The 19,252-nt window shown below is 42.2% G+C and overlaps 1 protein-coding gene across 1 annotated transcript in view; it reads right to left on the bottom strand.

Moving 5' to 3' along the window:
- GABRG3 (gamma-aminobutyric acid type A receptor subunit gamma3) overlaps positions 1-19,252 on the bottom strand; it is a 435,843-nt gene that overhangs the window by 151,988 nt on the left and 264,603 nt on the right. The gene's annotated exons all lie outside the window — the stretch shown is intronic.

The following is a 19,252-nucleotide window of genomic DNA, read 5'->3' as shown; positions in this document are numbered from 1 at the left end:
TGTTTTCATTTTCTTGGGTATATACCTACGTGTGTAATTGCTGGATTACATGGGAACTCTATGTTTAACTGTTTGAGGAATTGCCAAATTGTTTTTCAAGGCAAATAGCACCACTTTACATTTCCCCCAGCAATGTTCAAGGGTTCCTATTTCTCTATAATAAAGAATTTACATCATCGCCAGCACTTGTTATGATGTCTTTTTGAATTATAGCCATCCTAGTGGGTGTGAAATGGCGCCTTATTGTGGTTTTGATTTTGCATTTCCCTGTAACTAATGACATTGGGCATCTTTTCTTGTGCTATATATCTTCTTTGGAGAAATGTCTATTCAAATCCCTTGCCCATTTTTAATTGGCCTATCTGTCTTTATATTGCTGAGTTGTGCACTCGTGTGCTTTTATTCTCCCTCTTCTCATGGTCTTGATTTACAGGAGACAGATCCTATTTGGGCTTATAGACTAAAGATCACTAAGCAGCTCCCACTAAGCAGATTCTGAGACACACACAGTCTAGGAGATGAAGAGGCTACAGCTCATTGCAAACCAGCAGAGACTGGCCTTTCCCTGTCTAAAATGGCCAAACACCCTGGGTTTTCCTAGTACACCACAATTAAGTCTTGTCCTCCCATAATTGTTGGCAGTCATCTTTCTCTTTCAAAGGGACTATGATTAAAACCAGAAATCACATATCACACAGGTCCTAGGCATGAAAAGAATGCTGCCTAACTGCAAAAGTTCATTCAAAAAAACTCAATATATGTGGGTTGTGCATCACTGGAGCTTTGTGTTGAACATGTGGTGCTGAATACAGCAGGTGCAGCCACTGACCTCGGGGAGCTTTTGTCTACTTAATAATAGTCTTCCATAAAATTCTGGTAGATATTGAGATTGTGGGAATTCAATCATACTTTAAATGCATATGAGATATTCGCTCCCATGGCAGAACCCTACTGTAAACCTGCTTGTTAAGTTTCAACAGTAGTGTTTCTCTGGCAGGGGAAGGGTAGCATACTGTTACTATAACCCATAAAATATGAGAAAATGCAACAACATTGCTTAAATCTCCTCCTAGTCCTTCCCAGTGCAGCCAAGTGCTCTGTTCTCAAGCCCCTGGTCCACACACAGGCAGTGCCACCCACCCTTGGCTTGTTAATATTGGGGGCAGCAGGTGTCTGTGCAGTTCCACGGCAGTGTAAGGCAGCCCAAACCATATTCTCTAACTGTAGTCAAAATATTGGAGAAGCACTTACTTTTGTTAATTAGGAAGGATTCAGGGTTGTGGCGACCACTGCACTCCACTGACTTCCATCCTACTCTTCTGAGAAGGAGAGAAGGAAGTAGGCAGAGCCTTGCATTATTACTATGGTGAGTCATTGCATGAATGATAAACTCACAAATGCCGTTGGGTTTCTGTGCATCAAGAGTTAGCTCACCATTCTACGAGAGCTTGATAAATTTCATCCTCCTATTATTACTATAATCTTTCAGGCTATGAAACTCAGGCTTAGAAAGATACAGTGAACTTCCTCAAGCCATCTGGTTTCTTAGTGCAAGCATGGATCTGAGCCAAAGTGATCTGACTGTGGAGTCAGCCAGTACCTCACCAGACCTTCTCTCTGTCTCGTCTTTCCTTCCTGCCTTCAAAAGCACTTTGGGACCTTAGCGTGCCAGGCGCTGTCCTAGGGGCTGCAGGTGCAGGAGAGCAGAGCAAGCTCTCATCCTCAAGGTGCTGCCTGGGGTTGGAGAAGCAGTGAATGCAGAAATAGAACACCAATGGCTCTTCAGAGAAGATACAGCAGGGTCCATGGGTGGGGAGTGGGTACTACTTTTACACAGGGGCATCAGGAAGGTTTCTTGGATATGGTGACCTTCAAGCCAAGACCTGGGGAAAGTGAATGAAAACTACGTACATGACTATGGGAAGAGGATTCTACCAGAGTGACAGAAGAGCTGCTGCTGGGTTCTCGGGCAGCTGTGCCCAGCATGTACGGGACACCGGTGGCTGAGCCCCTGCAGGAGCCAGTGCAGTGGCTGGGCAGGGAGGAGAAGCCTGGGAGCCAGGGTGGGGACTCGGCTTGCATTCTCGGTGAACGGAAGGAACTGCAGGCACACAGCTGACCAGTCTAGCTGCTCTGCTGAGAACAGGGTGTAGGTGCCCAGGTGGTGGCAAGAGGCAACTTCCAGGGTCTCCACAAAGACAGTGCCACTGAGCCAGGTGGAAGCTGTGTGTCCCTGAGACACGCAGTGGACATAGACTCTCGAAGGATGCAGTGACTGGGTGTGAGAAAGCAAGAGAAAGAGAAACATCAGGGACGATTCTAAGGTCTACAGAGATGGCATTGTCATTTGATGGGCAGGGAAACAAAGAGGAAGGAACACACATGGTTGGGAGGTTTGTTGATGCCACAACTGAAATACCTAATGGACACCACTCATCAAGCTGTTTACGCCCCGTCAGACCCTCCTTGTCAGCAACGGCAAAATGAAATAAGACAACACAGATAGTGACTACTTCCCAAGTGTGAGCTGGGGGGCTCTCCCTGTCTTGTTACATATGGGATTTACTTATTCTATCCCCAGGATCCTGAGTTGGGTGTCACTGTCCCTGGGCCCAGTCCTGTGCCCTGTGCCTTGCACAACATCACCCCTGGATCTGCATCTAATGTGGGGTGTAGAAGACACAGAGCTCCTTTGCTCAAGCTCAACTCCAGTGAGCAGAGGCCAGGACCATCCTTGCCCATGGGCTCGATGTGGAGCCTGAGGCCTTGGGCAGGGGCTCCCTGGGTTGCCTTGCTGGGCTGGCTCCCCAGCCAGAGAGGGGTGGTGTGAGCACCTGTCTCCCAGGTCATTAAGAAATAATCTACAAACAGCAGGCAGGTGGCACAGAGCCTGGTCCAAACCACTCACCATCAATTTGCATTCTCATACTGGGAGTTCAATACCCCAATATTTTTATACTAGTTAAAAGACTATCAATCTGTTTGGTTCACCTTGGGTGTACATTTTATGGCATTTCCTGGGTTATTTATTAATAAATTCTTGTGTTCTATACCATTATACGATGACTATAGTTAGCAACACTATATAGTTTCGAATAGATAGAAGGGGGAGATTGAATGTTTCCAACACAGAGAATAAAGTCTTGAGTGATGGATGTGCTAATTAGCCTGACCTGATCACTACACATTATATGTATCATGACATCACTATGTGCCCCATGAATGAGTACAATTACTACTTGTCAGTTAAAAATTAAATCTAAAGAAAACCTTTTTAAAGCTTCAGCTAAATGAAAAAGAGAAATTGGTAAAAATGCCCCAGCTCCCCTTGAAGTATGTGAGGAATAGAAGTGTCTTCCCTGGGCCCATCCTCTTCCTCTCACTCTGTCTTGATTTACAAGGTGAAGCATGACAGCGAGACAGAGACTAGATAGCTGAGCGGTTTGGCAGAGCCCCTACATGCCACTCAGTCTTAAATGGACCTCAGATAAAACAAACAAACAAACAAACAGAAAAACAAAAACACAAGGACACATACCTGGCTTGTCTAGCCCTGTGTGTTTTGGCTACAAAAGGATGACCAGTGGACACCTGGTCTCCTGTGGAAACCCTCTGCCTGCCCAGGCCATGCAGCCTGCCTGTCCTCATCCCAGACACACCCCAGGCCAATGCCAGGTGGCTGCTGCGTCTGGGGCTCCCTGCCCTCCCCCGACACGGCCTTGGGGCCTTCCTCACTGGCTGGGACTCCCTCTCCTGACCTGTTGTCTGCAGGCTGTCCTCTGGCTCTGGCCTTGGTGGTGCTAGCATGCCGAGCTGACACAGACCCCCTGAAGGCTCCCTGGACATAGGGAGGAAGGGGTGTCCACTCTTATCTGGTAATCAGCTGGGGACTGCTCTCCCAGGCTGACCCTGTCTGTCCTATTGCAATTGCACCGCAAACTCCCTGAAGGCAGGTGCACGTCTTGCGTATCTCTGCATCGACTTAGAATGAATGTGTCTATTTTTACTTATTGATATATCATCCATTTTCAAAAAAACCCAGAAGCAATTGTAGATTGTTGAGTGGATTTTGAACTTTTACTCCAATAGTTCCTCTCAATGTTGTATAGCAAAAAAAATACTGAATGAGAAGGCAGAAGACGTGGTTTCCCATCTCAGAGCCCCCTAACAGGCCAGCTGCGGGGCTCTGGGCAGCACATGCAACCTCTCTGGGCCTTCATTTTCCCATGAGTGGAATAAAAGTCTCTGATGAGATGATCTGTAAGACATCTTCAAGCTGGAAACTTTTAAATGCCTGTGATACATATGGAGAGAGATCCTGAAGCCTGAGATGATGGCTGAGCAAGTGAGTAGGAAAGAAAAACATGTAACAAGACGGGCAGTTTCTCTATGTAGACTTTGCGTGCATGCAAAGGGGGAGACGGCAACCTCAACCAGTCAGTCCTTTGGCTACTGTTTAAAAGTTGTGAAATATAAGTACTGATCAGAAGGTTTTTTTTTTTTTTATTGTCACTGAAGGAAAAAAAATAGGGCAGTCAAGGATGCAGTCAGGTGTGAACAAAAGGATAAACATGGCCCTGCAGCTTTACAGAGAGCATGAAAGAAAGTGTTTCTGGGAAAGACAGTCCAGAGCAACTGCTCCCCCAGCATGCAGGTCTCCCCGAAACCACAAGCTCTAGAGGTGTCTCACTTGCCTTCTGCAGTAACCCGATACACTGTGATTGTGGAAAGCTTTTCCCAGGGCTGTGGAAGCAGGCAGGATTCCGTCATTCTAGCCAAGCAACAAAGAAATACCCTTCGGAGGGTCTGGAAGGTGAAGGCAGAGCAGGTGCCTGGTGAGCATGTTCTAACGCTGGAAGGTTTCAAAGACAGTTGACTGTGACAGGTTTGCACTGTCCTGCTCAGAGTAGAACTGAGGACACCATACTGTGCGATCTTGTGGTTTCCTGTGTTAGAGTTAAATAAATTCTCTCCAGATTTTAACCCTGGTAGAAGTGTCTGGAGAAATGGAGAAGTGGCCTACTCTAATCCCTCTCCCAGGGCAGAGTGACAGCAGACATCGTTTCCTTGTGTTCTCTGGCTGTTGGGAAGGTCAAGCTTTCATGTTCAAGCCCCCAAAATGATAACAACCCAGAAGGTAGAATATTTGGTGTGTCCTCCTCTAAGACCTCCTACTTCATTGTAAATTTGATTATGTATGTAAAATGTGTATGTTTACATATAAGAATTTGTCATTCTTAAGCTGTCTCATCATTCTCTAATCACACACACTTCAAATGCTCGGTCCTTTCAGCAGCTCCACTCCCATACCTCCCCACCCAAGGCTCACTTCCCCTTGCCAAACTGCATGCGCAACCCCTCCACTCTGCTACACCCACCATTGGACACTATTTAACTCGTCTGCCTGGCTCTGCTCCCTCCCTCTCTGGTTCTTCTTGCATTCTGCTACACGGCAAATGGCAAACACATCTGTGATCCTCTCACTCCTTAATTCAAATACTCTCCATGTTTTCCCTTCAGCAAAAGGGCTTCAGGGACGCCCTAGCCTGACTGTCCATCCTGGTTCTCTCTTCCTTTTCCACAGCACTCTGTGGACGAGTCCCTGGGCCTGTCCATCATTTTCCTGCCTCCCAAACTCCTGCCACTGTTCCAGCATGTTCACTCGTAACTTTAATAACTTAAAATAAGCTCTTCCCTGACTTACTATGACAGGAGTAATCTCATCCCCTTTGGAACGTCAGGAGGAATTTTACTTCCCTTATCACTGTTTGCAGGATTCCGTACTAGTATCAGTCTATTATCTGCATGCAATTGTCGGGGAGAGGCACAGTGCAGCGGTTAAAAGCATGAGGTCTGGAGTCTGTTTTAGGACGGTGACTACACTCTCACGACTCATGTGACCTCAAGCTAGTTACCTGTACACCCTGGACCTCACCTTCCCTACTGGAAAAAGGCAGAGAATAATAGTACCCATCATATTGGGTTGTTTTAATAAATTAATTAGTTCATTAATATATGAATACAGTACTTAAAACAGTATCTCTCACCTACTAAGTGTTTAATAAATACTGACTACTGTTCTTAGCTCTCAGTGACGTATGTGACTCTCGTGACCTTGTTAGGCCCTTGGAGGCAGAGACCAAGTACCTTGCATCCTTCATTGAGATTCTTGCCACTTCCAACACAAATGGAGTGTATAACATCTATTTAACTCTGCAATCTTTCGTTTTAATGACATCTGTCTTTGAAAATCCCTGACTCCTAAACATTAACTGTAACTGAAGTAGCATGTGAAGGGGCTTCTGGTGTCAGCTCCAAGGTGACAAGAGCTTGAAAGTTGTCACACCCGTCCTTTCAAAGAGAAAAAGCTACAATAATTGGAAATGAATGATTTTTTCTTGGACACATCAGAGAACTGTGATTACAGACAAACCCCCACGCTGAAATCTGGAGACACAGGTCAACAGAGAGAGTTGCAGGGGAGATTTCTTTTCCTGGAGTGGAAGCTACAGGAGTCAGAAACTGGTGGCAACACTGAAATAATAATTTTGATGAACTGGGGGTGTCAGAGCATGAACTGGCATGAGACCGAGAAGCCTCTGGGGACCAGAACTTCAGAGGGTCCCCCAATACTTTCATGGGCTTTACCTCCAGGAATCCTAAAAGGTTCTCAAAGTGGAGATCTGAGAAAGACCCCTTATTTTCTCTGGCAGGTGTAGCTTAAGATGAACTATTGCGAAATACATCCAGAGCATTTGCCGTAACAGAGACCTACTCTGGCAGGGAAAAGATCTCAGGGCCGTATCCCTCCCTTTCCAGCCCCTTCTGGCCATCCTCTTTCACTCAACGGGGTGGGCAAAGTTGGCAGAGATTAGGGTTTCCAGGAAACAGACTGGGGACTCTGCAGCCAGGAAAGGTATTAGGGATAAGAAGAGGGAAACCTATATCACTGGAGCAACACTTGTGAAGGTCACAGCGCAGAAGAACAGCTCCACTTAAAGATTAAGATATGATTTTAAGATTATAAAGAACTCCCCACCGCCCACACTCAAACCAGCACACCCACAGGGCTCCTGGATAATAAAGTGGATCAAAGCCGGAGGAGCTGCAGGATGCAGACTCACTCTGAGTAGGAGTATCTGGAAAAGGCCCAAATCAGAAGAGGAGACAAACCCAAGGATGCAAGAGGGATTTTAAGCCATTGACTGCAGCAAACATCAAACTCAGACCAATGCCTAGTCAGTTAATATACGTTCTCTTCCTAAAGGCTATTTACCTCAGTACCTATTAAGCAATGTGACATGCCTGGCTTTCAAAAAAATATAAGGCATGCTAGAAAAAATATTAATGAATCAAACAAGCAAACAAAGAACAGTGCAAAGAGACAAAGCAATCACTAGAACCACATTCATCTATGCCACAGATGCTGGATTATCAGATGAGAAATTTTGAGTAACTGTAATTAATATGTTAAGGGTTCTAATAGAAAAAGTAAATGACATGCAAGAACAGTTGGATAGGGTAAGGAAAGAGCTGGAAACAGTAAGAAAAGATTAAGAGGATATTATATGAATCAAAAACACTGTAACAGAAATGAAGAATGTCTTTGGTGGGCCCATCAGTAGAACTGACAGCCACAGAAAAAGTTAGTGAGCTTAAAGATAGATCAATTCAAACTCCTCCAATAAATGTAAAGAAAAGAAGAAGAAGAAATAAAAAAATAAAAAAAACAATCTCCAAGAACTATGGGGCAATTATAAAAGGTGTAACCTACACATGGTTGAAATACGGAAACGAGGAGAAAGAAGTAGAAGAAACATTTGAAGTAGCAAAACAATGGCTAAGAGCTTTCCAAAATTAAGAATGGACACAAAAATACATAAAAGGAAGCCCAGAGAACACCAGGATTAAAATAAATAGTCAAATATAAAATAAAATTTAAAACTTCACTTAGACGTATCATACTCAAACTGCAGAAAACCAAAGACAAACAGCCAATTTTGGAAAAAGCTGGCAGATGGAGTGTGTAAATGTTAACATTTGAGAAACAAGGATAATAATTACAGTGGACTTCTCATCAGAAACCACGCAAGCAAGAAGCCAGTGAGGGAAATATTTAAAGTGTTGAAGGAAAGAATTACACACCAGCCTAGAATTCAATATCCAGACAAATTATTCTTCAGAGATGAAGGTTAAGTAAAGAGTTTCTCATACAAATAAAAACTAAAGGAATCTGTCAAGAACTGGCCCTGCAAGAAATGTTAAAAGAAGTTAGTCAGGCAGGAAAAGAAATGCTATGTCAGAAACTGAGGTCTACAAGGAGGAATTATTAGTCAAAGAACAAAGAGGAAATAAGATATTTTCTTTTTCATAATTGTTGTAAGGGATAATATTGCAAAATAATAATAGTAACAATATGATTATAATATATGGATAAATGAAATAAAGAACAGCAATGTCCCAAGAACAGGATAAAAGAATTGCGAATTCCCTATTCAGGTTCTTGTGCCACATGTGAAACAGTGTCATATTATTTGAAAGCAGACTTTGCTTTGTTAAAAATTTAAAGTGTGAACTTTAAAGCCACCAGTAATATTTTTATAAGTATAATTGATATGCTTAGAAGGAAGTTAAAATGGAATCATGTAAAATGGTCAGTTAAAACCAGAGAAGGCAAAAAAAGAGAAACAGAGGAAACAAAAAAATACAACCAACAGAAAATAGTTATAAACATAGTCGATATTAATCCAGCCATATCAATAATCACTTTAAATGTAAATGTTCTAAATATATCAATAAAAGACAGAGATTGTCAGAGTAGACAAAAGAAAAATAAGCCCTAACTATGTTGTTTGTAAAAAACTCACTTTAAACATAAAGAATCAGGCCGATTAAAATTAAAGGGATGGAGAAAGATATATACCATGCTAACACTAATAAAAAGTAAGTTAGAATAGCTATATTAATTTCAGACAAAGTGGACATCAGAACAAGGAAGTTTATCAGGGGTAGATAGTGACATTATATAATGAAAGAGGTATTAATTCTCCAAGAAGAAAAAACAATTCTAAATGTGTCTCTAACAAGAGAACATAAAAATACATGAGGTACCACTGAAAGAACTGAAAGGAGAAATGTTAGAGACTTTAACACCCCTCTCAGTAAATATGGAAATTTACTCAGCTATTACATGGCAGAGACAAAACTCAATTCAAAATCAAAAACAATGATTTATCAATTGACAGTTTTCTAATTACTAAACAAGCCTACAATAAAAAAAAAGCACACCAATTTATGGCTTGAAATTTCTTAATAAATGTTAGCAGAATTTGACACAATGCTCAAAGTAACTTTATTATAAAAACATATGTTTACAAATGTTCACAATATTTAATTTAGCTACATTGAGAAACTGTTTCAGATTCTCATTTTTGAACAATATTAACTTTTCATGACAATGAGAATTCTTCAGCAAAATTTCCTTGGAAAGACTGGTCAATGGAATGAGCTTGGTTAGATACACACTAAGTAGCCAAACATATTTGTAGTGACCTTCACAGTCTGCATCACGTCTACTGGAATAAAAACAAGTCACCACCTCACCCTGCCAAGGCACTAAGATGATCAAGGAAATCCCTCATCCAAACAGGCCTGGAAGTTGGCCCGATGTTGCTGTCATCCCACACGTACTATCCAAGAATGCCTGTTATGTCAGAACATGCCTGGCATGTTCAGCAAAGTCATGGCACTTCTCACGCCCCAGTGTTCTCGGGACAGATCACAGTATTCGCAGGCGGGTGGCCTAAGGTCCTCGCACTCTCTTGTTTCTCTGGGAACACCCCGCTCCACATGAGCTGTGTGTCAGAACATCTACAGAAACTTGAAACAAGGTCCTCCCTTTCTCAACAACTATTTCCCTTTCATCCAACTCAAAGGCTGTGTGGCGTCCTCAAAACCACGATTTCTGCCTAGCTAGCAGGGCTCCCTCACAAGGGATGAAAATGTATAAACTCATCTGAGTTTTCCAGGTCTTGGTCATCCAAAGAAAGGAAATGTTTCTAAAAATACAGAAGGCTGTCCATTTGGCACAGTTAAACATTACCCAAGTCTTCTGTTCATGCTTCTATTAAAAAACAAAGGAAACAAAAAAGAAAACTGGATTGTTTTGTTCCCAGATAATGACCATTAATCAAGAATGCACTTCAATTATGTCTTATTTTTTATTTCGTTTGTTGCCTTTTCTTTGAGATGTGACTTTAGAATGTGTTGATGTATGATGTTCTGAATAGGTAACAGCATATGTTGTTCCCATTAATGAGCTAACCACCCACTTAGTCAAATTGTATTTCCCAAAATGAAACATTATATGAATTGCATCATCTTTAGCTATTAACACGAGTGATTTACCTGACAGACACCTAAACAGAATAAATATCTATTAAGCACCTACTGTGAATGAGGCACAGAAGACATGCTCCCTCGTCTCCCAAAATCAACAAGGGGAAACTTTTTTGAAAATATTGACGGAATGTACAGAAAGAGCAATTTATAATAAAAATGCATGGATAGACTTTCTTCCCAATTACATTACAGCTTCAATGGCCCAGCAGGGGAAACTCTTTGCTTTACAGATTTCTTACTTCTATCATTTTCATGCTGTTCCATCGACAACAAAGCACAGGTCTGCCTGAGACACCGGGCCCGTCACTGAAGCACCCGGGTCAGGCCACAGGGACCTCCCCGCCCTGTGACCTTCTCACCTTGATTAAACAGGTACATCAACTGTCAAGAGGGAGGGGGTGTTGGCAGTTTCTCTGAAATAATGGAAGCTGAGCTCTCTGTCCACCTTCCTCCCTCCTTTTGCACATCTATGAATGGTCAGATAAGCCAGGGGCACTGAGCAATGAGCAATGCAGCCTTGAAGCCAAGGAGAAGGGCAAGGGAGCTTAAGGGAGAAAAGAGACAAGGTTTAGGGTAGACATGTAGAGTCCTAGAAACATTTTCAGCAGAAATTCTGTGTTCACAGATAATTCACTACATTCTGTTTCTTGCACCATCATGGCACCATGGTGCCATCATGGAAGTGAGTGCACCACCAAGGCAGTGCTGAAGCCATCTTGCAACCATGCCTACATTTTTGCTGAGATGTATGTACTTTAATTCCTGAGCAGAGCAAGGAACAAGTGAAGCTTCTCAGGAGCCCAGACCACAGGGCAGAAACAGGTTTGGCAGGAGCGGTGCCTTGTGAACCAGGAGCTCACCTGGTTCAGGCAGAACCATCTAAATCAGGGCCAGGAGGCAGGGCACAGAGGAGGGAAGCTCCAGGAAGTGCTAGTATAATTTAGTATGTTTTTTGCCAATGGTGCTCACAATGCTCTGATGAAGAACGTGCCAGCTTCTCCCCTGAAAGGTGCACCCTTTCCTTAGGAATTGCCTGAGAATTTGCAGACCTTTGCATTTCCAAGTTTATTTTTAGTATGGAAGGTTTGGGGGAACAGAAGCAGGAGCGTTGTCCTGTCCTGCATGCAGGTCCAACCTTTTCAGTCTATCGAGAAGCCGGTGGCCAGAGCATGAATAGAGATGACAGAGAATGCACTTTTACAATGCCCTGGAAGGGTGATTTGCTATTATCTGCCCCAGATAAAGGCTGGTGTTGTGGAGAGAGCCCAGCCTTGGAGAACAAGAGCTGAGTGCACAGTGTGGTTCTACCACACGCTAGCTGTGTGACCTCACACCAGTGTTTGCATTTCTCGCTAAGACTCAGTTTTCAGATTTGTAAAAGGCAAGTGGGAAGTGGGAATGAGGGTCATAATGTGCTATCTTGAAGATTACCAGGACATACTTGCACAAAAGAGGGACTATCTTACAATGCAAAATTCTACTTAAAAAAAAAAAAAAAAGAGGGACTATCACTGCTCTCTGGCCACTGCCACATGCTGGGCCTGGGTCAGCCCAGAGGGAGAGCAGGACATGGCCTTGGGACCTCTGTAATGTGCCGTGGCAGGACCCAGACATGCTGGCACTGAGAGTCACTAACTGGAATTTATTCCTCTTCCAAATTAATTACCTTGGGAGAATGGAGATTGTCTTTTAAAACTCTGAAAACCAGGCAACATTCTCAGACATCTCTGACAGCACTGTAACAGTGGTAACATTTTCCTAATAATTTCTCTGACTCCAATATGGGTACAGCTGACACAGTTGTCAGAGATAAAGAGTATCATATATTTTTAAATTTTCATCCTAAATAGTTTACTGGGGCAGGGCCACGCTGCAGCAGAGTCCATCTCATATGCTGTGGCTTGAGTGTCCTTTTGCTCTAAGTGTGCTCTCCCAATGGTAACAGCAATGATGGCGGTGACAATAACTGAGAGGCCCTGAGCAGTATAATGTGCTGATCAGGAGCACAGACTCGGTAGCCACTCTGGCTGGTCCAGTTCAAGGCCCAGCGCTGCCCTTGCAGGCTCCCATTCCTCAGCTGCGAAGGTGCTGAGCAGACCAGGAACTCCAGGGTCATGTGGGCAGATGATTGTAAGCACCCAGAGCACTGCCTGGCACACGCCACAGGCGCCTGCCCAAGTATTAGGGGAACTGAGGCTTTCAGGTTCTAGCACTAAGGCCCTGATTAGGCCCCATGCAGCAAGGGGTCCACTCAGGGTGTCCCTGATACTCAGCTTGATTCAAACTTTATCTTCAAAGTTTTTAAATATTTATGTTAGTGAATACATGCATTACAACAACAAACACACACGAGGTGGTGAGGCACTAATTATTTTTAACCTCCCAATAATGTTTATTATCAAGACTTTGGATGGGGAAAAACAAAACAAAACAAAGATAGAAAGGTGAATAACACTTTTTTTCATAAAAATCTAAGCTACCATCAAATGTCTTCCCTTCATCACACTAGTTAAATTATTTCTGGAAAACCACGCATAAAAACAGAACAAAACAAAAATCCTGAATTACTCAGGAGGGCTATTGACCTAGGGAACTATGCAGTGGTTTAAAGAGCCTTTCAGGCTTCTACAATCTTTCTATTCATTTCTCAGAACAGAGTTTGTGCCACCTTGCCCTCCTTTCCCTTCAAAACACATCCCCAAACAAAAGCTTGCATCGAGTCTCTGTTCTTCAAAAATTGTTTTCAAAAAGCAAATACTACACTGAAGTATGTAACAAAGCTATGAAAGATATAAGAAAGGATTCTTTCCTTGAGCAAAGTGATCTTTGCATGATTTCTTTTGTATAGTCTCTAGGGTCTGACTGCTCCATGAGACAGCACTTTTTGGATTATTTTAAATGAAAAATAGAAAAGGTCTGTCTACTATAAACCAAAGAAGCAATGACCTCGGGATCAGAATAGCAGATGTTGCTGCTGAAGCTTTGGTTCCATCTTTATGGATTTCAATTTTTGTTTTATGCAAGATGTAAAAACCATGATGGTCTTCTGACCCTGATATTTTTGTAAAATTTGCCTTTGATGGAGCAAACACCTCGGTAACACCAAGAACTCTCAGGAGCTCCTTCCAGCGATTTGTGCTGTAGAGAGGAGAGAGTGGATCTTCTCCCTGGTTGTATTTTAACCTACACAGAGGCAGGTGTTTGCAAGCAGTCTGTACACAGACGTATGCACAGTGTTGCGTGGGTTACTCAAAACGGGAAGTGAGGCCGGTATGAAAGGCGGATGGCCTAGTGAGGGGTTGCCTGTTTTTCCTTCCTGAGAAGACGATGCCTGTGTCGAGAGTGGAGAGTGTGTCCGCAGCTGTGCACTCCCCTGGGGAATGTAAAGGCAACAGAGAAACTGTGCAAATATCCCTCACACCTGCTCCTGCCTAGGTAGCCATGACGCGCTCATGGATGTCTACACTCTTTGCTAAATCAAGTTGGAATCCACATCAGGTGTGCCAGGAGTCCATTCCATCACTTTGTAACTTGCTGCCATTCTCACCTTGCAGATGGAGAGGGAGGTTTAGAGGGGTTTAGAGAGGTGAAAAAAGTTCCCCTATGCAAGAGGAGGGGGTCGGCCGCTGGGTGATAAAATCTGACAGATGCTGAAAACTCACCCACTCTGGTTCACTTCTCCAACCCTCCTGCCCAGCACCTTCTCCCTCCCTCCATCCTCTGGGTGATGTTTGAGAAAGGGTCACGGCACCCCATAGGTTCACCATTACAGGGCATACAGGGTCACCTCACCGAGAAGAGCATGACCTTCAGAGTCAGAAGTCCTCGTTCCAGTTGGCCTTTCTTAGCTACACCACGATCAAGTTTTTAACTCCTCTGAACAAATTACTTCACCTAAAGTTGGAATAAAAATCACCCACCTTCAAGGGGGGCAGGAGCCAGAGCAGTCCTATGCAGTAGTGATCTGCCATTGTAACGAGTTCTACCAAAGGAGGATGTCAGCTACTAGAAAAAAATACAAAGCCCTGGCCCTATCTGCTGCAGGCTCTGTTATTGTCAACTTGGAGGGAACGCATAGCCAGCCTTACCATCCACACCTGGCAGCCTCCCACCCCACAAAGCATACCAGTCCACAGGAATGGGAAGTCAGAGAGCAGGGAGAAGGGGAGAAGGTACAGGGACAGCGCCTTGAGGAGTGTGGGACAGGCAAAGAGAGAAGATGGCAAAGGTCTATCTCACCTCCAGCACACATCAGCCTGGTGTGGTCCCTGATGGGAAACTTGGTCCCAGGGCACCATCTCTATTCTTATTCACTGGTCTGGGCTGCTGGATTCCACCATGTCTCCCAGACATGCCAGAGAGCTCCCTCTACCTACTTTCAAATATGTGGATTAAAGCAGATGCTTGAGCATTCTGGACCTTGATGTCTACCTGTCTGGTAGCTGGGACCCTGGGAACTTCCTTGCCCTTGGAAGTGGATGGCCTTTTGGAAGTCTCACACTGAGCATCTGCTTCAGAGGACATAAGGCTACTGCTGGCACCTCACAGCATCTGCTGTTCAGTGATCAACTCCTCCAACAAGGGGAAGGACTTTGAAGGAGCAGTTGTTCCTTTCCCGCCAGAGTGGAAGGCATGGAGGAAGGCACCTGCTGGGATGCCCTACCTGGCAGATGGCCACCTCACTAATGCACCTGGACAGCAGGCAGAGAACAGGAGATTTTGACTTGGCTTATTTTAACACCCCTCCCCCTACACACACACCAATTACAAAGCATTTGGATGAATAAAGAGTGCTTGGTTCTCTCTCTAGGTCACACCAAGAAGGGTTTAGAAAGAAATGCATTTGGCTGTATCCTGCAGGCTGCACACACAGGAAGAAGGAGGGTATTAGTGGCTCCTAAAAATAAACATGTGCTGGTCTGTCTGGTCTTTTTGGACCTCTGCACAGCCAATAGGATACTGCAAAGCCTGACAGCGATGAGGCTCAGTACAGCTATCCTGTCCAGTCCTGCTGGCCATCCTGCCTTGGCTGGAAGTGGGCTGTGAAAATTATCATTAATATATTTAAACCATTCAGCTAGGAAAATACCTTGAGGGGATGAAACTGACCTCAAAACACACATGGAGCCTCCCTGCGGGCACTGAATCCTAACGAGCATGGTCTTCCTGTGATGCCTTGAGAATTTTTCCCCATGTTCACATTTCACAAAGACCCTGTGGCCTTGTTTGAAGACCTCTGGATCAATCTGAGACTGTGCTTTCTAACAACATGGTGGCCAGTGGCATGAGCTGTGGACAGGCTACTGAGCAACTGAAATGTGGCCACTCTAAACTGAAGTGTGCCACTAGTATAAAATGCACACTGGCACCTACTACTTAGTATGAAAATATCTCAGACTATTATTAGAATATCTTACTGATAAATTTTTTCATGTTGATTGCATATTAAAATTATAATATTTTGCATTGATTGTGTGAAATAAAATGTAGTGGTAAGATTAATTTTGACTGTCTCTTTTTACTTTTAAAAAGTGCAACTTCTAGAAAATCTAAGATTATATCAGTAGCTTGCATTGTATTTCTATTGGACAGATCTAAGAGATATCATACAAAAAGAACAAGAAGTGTTAATTTGAAAATGAAGACTTTTGGGAGTGAAGAGACCATGATGCTACTCGGAGAATAAGACCAAGAACAAAGGAACAAATATTGTATGATTCCACATACATAAGTTATCTAGTGTAGTCAAATTTCTAGAGAAAGTAGAACAGAGGTTACCAAAGGATGGGGAGAGGAGAGAATGAGGAATTATTGTTTAATGAGGATAAAGTTTCTGTTTGGGATGATGAAAAATTCTGGAAATAGACAATGGTGATAGTTGTACAATACTGTGAATATACTTAATATTTCTGAATTGTACCCTTAAAATGGTTAAGATGGCAAATTTTACATTATAGATTTTTGTCATAATTTAAAATATATACTAAAAACTAAACAGAAATAAACAATCTAATTATAAATGAGTGAAAAACATAAATAGTCACTTCAACAAGGATGATACGCAGATGGAAAATAAGCATGAAAGATGCTCAACATCATTATCTATTAGTAAATGTAAATGAAAACCTCAGTGAGCTATCACTACACACCTATCAGGACGGATAAAATAAAACCAGTGATAACATCAAAAATTGACAAAGATGTGGAAAAACTGGATATATTGTTGGTGGGAGTGTAAATGACACAGTCACCGTAGAAAATAGTTTGGAAGTTTCATTTAAAACTAACAATATACATAACACATGACATGGTGATTGTACACATGGGCATTTATCTCAGAGAAGTGAACAGCTGTGTTGATACAAAAACCTGACCATGAATGTTCATAGTAGCATTATTCTTAATACTGAAAACATCCCTCATGTACTTCAATAGATGAATGGTTAAGCAAACAGTTGGTACATCCTTAAAATGGAATGCTACTCAGCAACAAAAACAAATTACTGACATATACAACTTGGATAGCCTGCCACAGAATTTGAGCTGCGTGAAAAATGCCAATCTCAAAAGGCTATATATGTATATATGATCCCAACTATGTAACTTTCTTGAAATAAGCAGGAAGTGAAAACTAAGTTGGAGTTGTGAAGTGTCTTTCATTATTAGAAGAAATAAAAGAAGACCTAAACAAATGGGAAGGCATCCTGTGTTCTTCAACTGAAATACTTAATATTATTAAAATGGCAATACACCCCAAATCAGTCTGAGATTCAGTGCAATACATATCAAAAACCCAGTTGGCCTTTTTTTTTTTTTTTTCAGAAACTGATTAGGTGATCCTACAATTTATATGGACAATTTAAATATCTGGAATAGTCAAAACAATGCTGAAAAAGAAGAACAAATTTAGAGGGCCCACACTTCTGATTTCAAAATTTACTGCTAAGCCACAATAATCAAGGCAATGTGGTGTGGTGGTACCATAAAGAGACCCATAGATCAATGGAATATAATTGAGAGTCCTGAAACAAACTCCTACATTCATGTTTGATTCATGGTAAATTCATGGGTGGCAAAGTACTTCATTGGGAAAGAGCCAATGAATGGTGCTGAGACAACTAGATATACAACACACAAAATAACGAATTCAGACCCCTATCTCACACCATATGCAAAACGTAAGGGCCAAACTCTAAACAATAAATGTAATGCACTTCAATCATCCCCAAACCATTCCCCCCATCCCCTATCTGTGGAAAAATTGTCTTCCATGAAACAGTCCCTGGTGCCAAAAGTTTGGGGAATGCTGGATCTATCAGCCAGGTTCCCAGGACTTGGAATGCTCTTGCATGACTAGTGATTGTGGTAGGCAGCATAATAACACTGAAGATGTTCATACCCTAAAACCCAGAACCTGTTAACACTCACCTTACATGTCAGAAGGGACTTTGCAGCTACAATTAAGTTAAGCGTTTTAGATGGAGAGACTATCCTGGACCATGTAAGGTGGGCCCAGTCTAATCACATGGGTCTTTAAAAGCAGAGGAACTTTACTGTCTGTGGTCGGAGAGAGATGTAAGGACAAAGAAGGGTCAGAGAGATGTTCTGTGGGGCTTTGAAGGTGGAGGAAGGGATCTCAAGCCAAAACTTGTGGGTGGCCTGGAGGAGCTTGAGAAAAGCAAGGAGATGGACTCTTCCCTGGGGCCTCCAGGAAGGAACTCTGCTCTGCCCACACCTTCACTTTAGGGCTTTCAGATTTCTCATCTACTGAAATGTAAGATGCTAAATTTGTGCTGTTTTAAGCCACTAAGTTTGTGGCAATTTGTTCAGTAGTAATAGGAAATGAATGTGACCACCAATTGTGTCTGCAGCTGAATGCTCATTATGATTCAAGTCCTGTAGGTGCACTAAGTATACAATTATGGCCAAGTTCTGGACACCGAAAATTTTTGTTTGAGGCTCTATATCAAAATCATTTTTAATTTTGTTTGTCATGTTCCTTATGTAATTTTTTAAAAAGTCGGTATAGTTAATTAAATTCTTACAAGTGTAATGTAAGCACTTGTGAGTAATTCGTTTAAAGTGAACCATCATAAATTCATTCAACAGAAATATTTCCATCTTGGGGGATGGACACATTTGAAGCGCTTAGTTGAGGGGAGAGGGGGGCTTGGGCAATATATGTAACCTTAACACTTGTACCCCCATAATACGCTAAAATAAAAAAATTAAAATTAAAATAAAAAAAAGGAAATATTTCCATATTGACTTTTACTTAAAAACTTCATAAATAAGCAAATAAATTTGAGATTTGTTATTTCCTTTTATATGTACTCTTGTACTTAGCAGTAGTTGTGGTCTTTAAGAATTTGTAAATGATTACTTATTAGTTATAATACCAATCATAACTACAATATTAGAAATTAAAATACTATAAAAATTACATCATCCTATAGTAGTTCAATGAGATAAATATACATATAATTTTTTTTAAAAATTGTACCTTTCTATTTAGAAGAAAAATCTTTCTATTAAGAAGACAACGTTAAATATAAAAATATTGCATAGGAATTTTGTATAGTCAGTCCCAGATAGTGTGCATAGCTCATTAGCATAAGGGTCTTTGGGAAGTCAACTGTTCATCAATTTCTGAATCCTTTAATATAATATTATTATGAATGGTTAAGTTGATCACAGCTTTATCGAAGTCACCTATTTTGTAACATGGGTTCTATATAACAAGCTCTAGAGTGGAAACACCCAGGTGGCCAATACCAACACCATTATCAGTTTTCTCTGCTTGTACAGAGACACTGTAGTCAAACACAGGACTTTGTCAGAAGGCTAGACA

This window comes from Microcebus murinus, chromosome 7, assembly GCF_040939455.1.
Source record: "Microcebus murinus isolate Inina chromosome 7, M.murinus_Inina_mat1.0, whole genome shotgun sequence".
In the NCBI taxonomy this organism is placed as follows: domain Eukaryota; kingdom Metazoa; phylum Chordata; class Mammalia; order Primates; family Cheirogaleidae; genus Microcebus; species Microcebus murinus.
The sequence above is the reverse complement of the archived record's forward strand: the minus strand, read 5'-3'. Positions and strand labels throughout refer to the sequence as shown.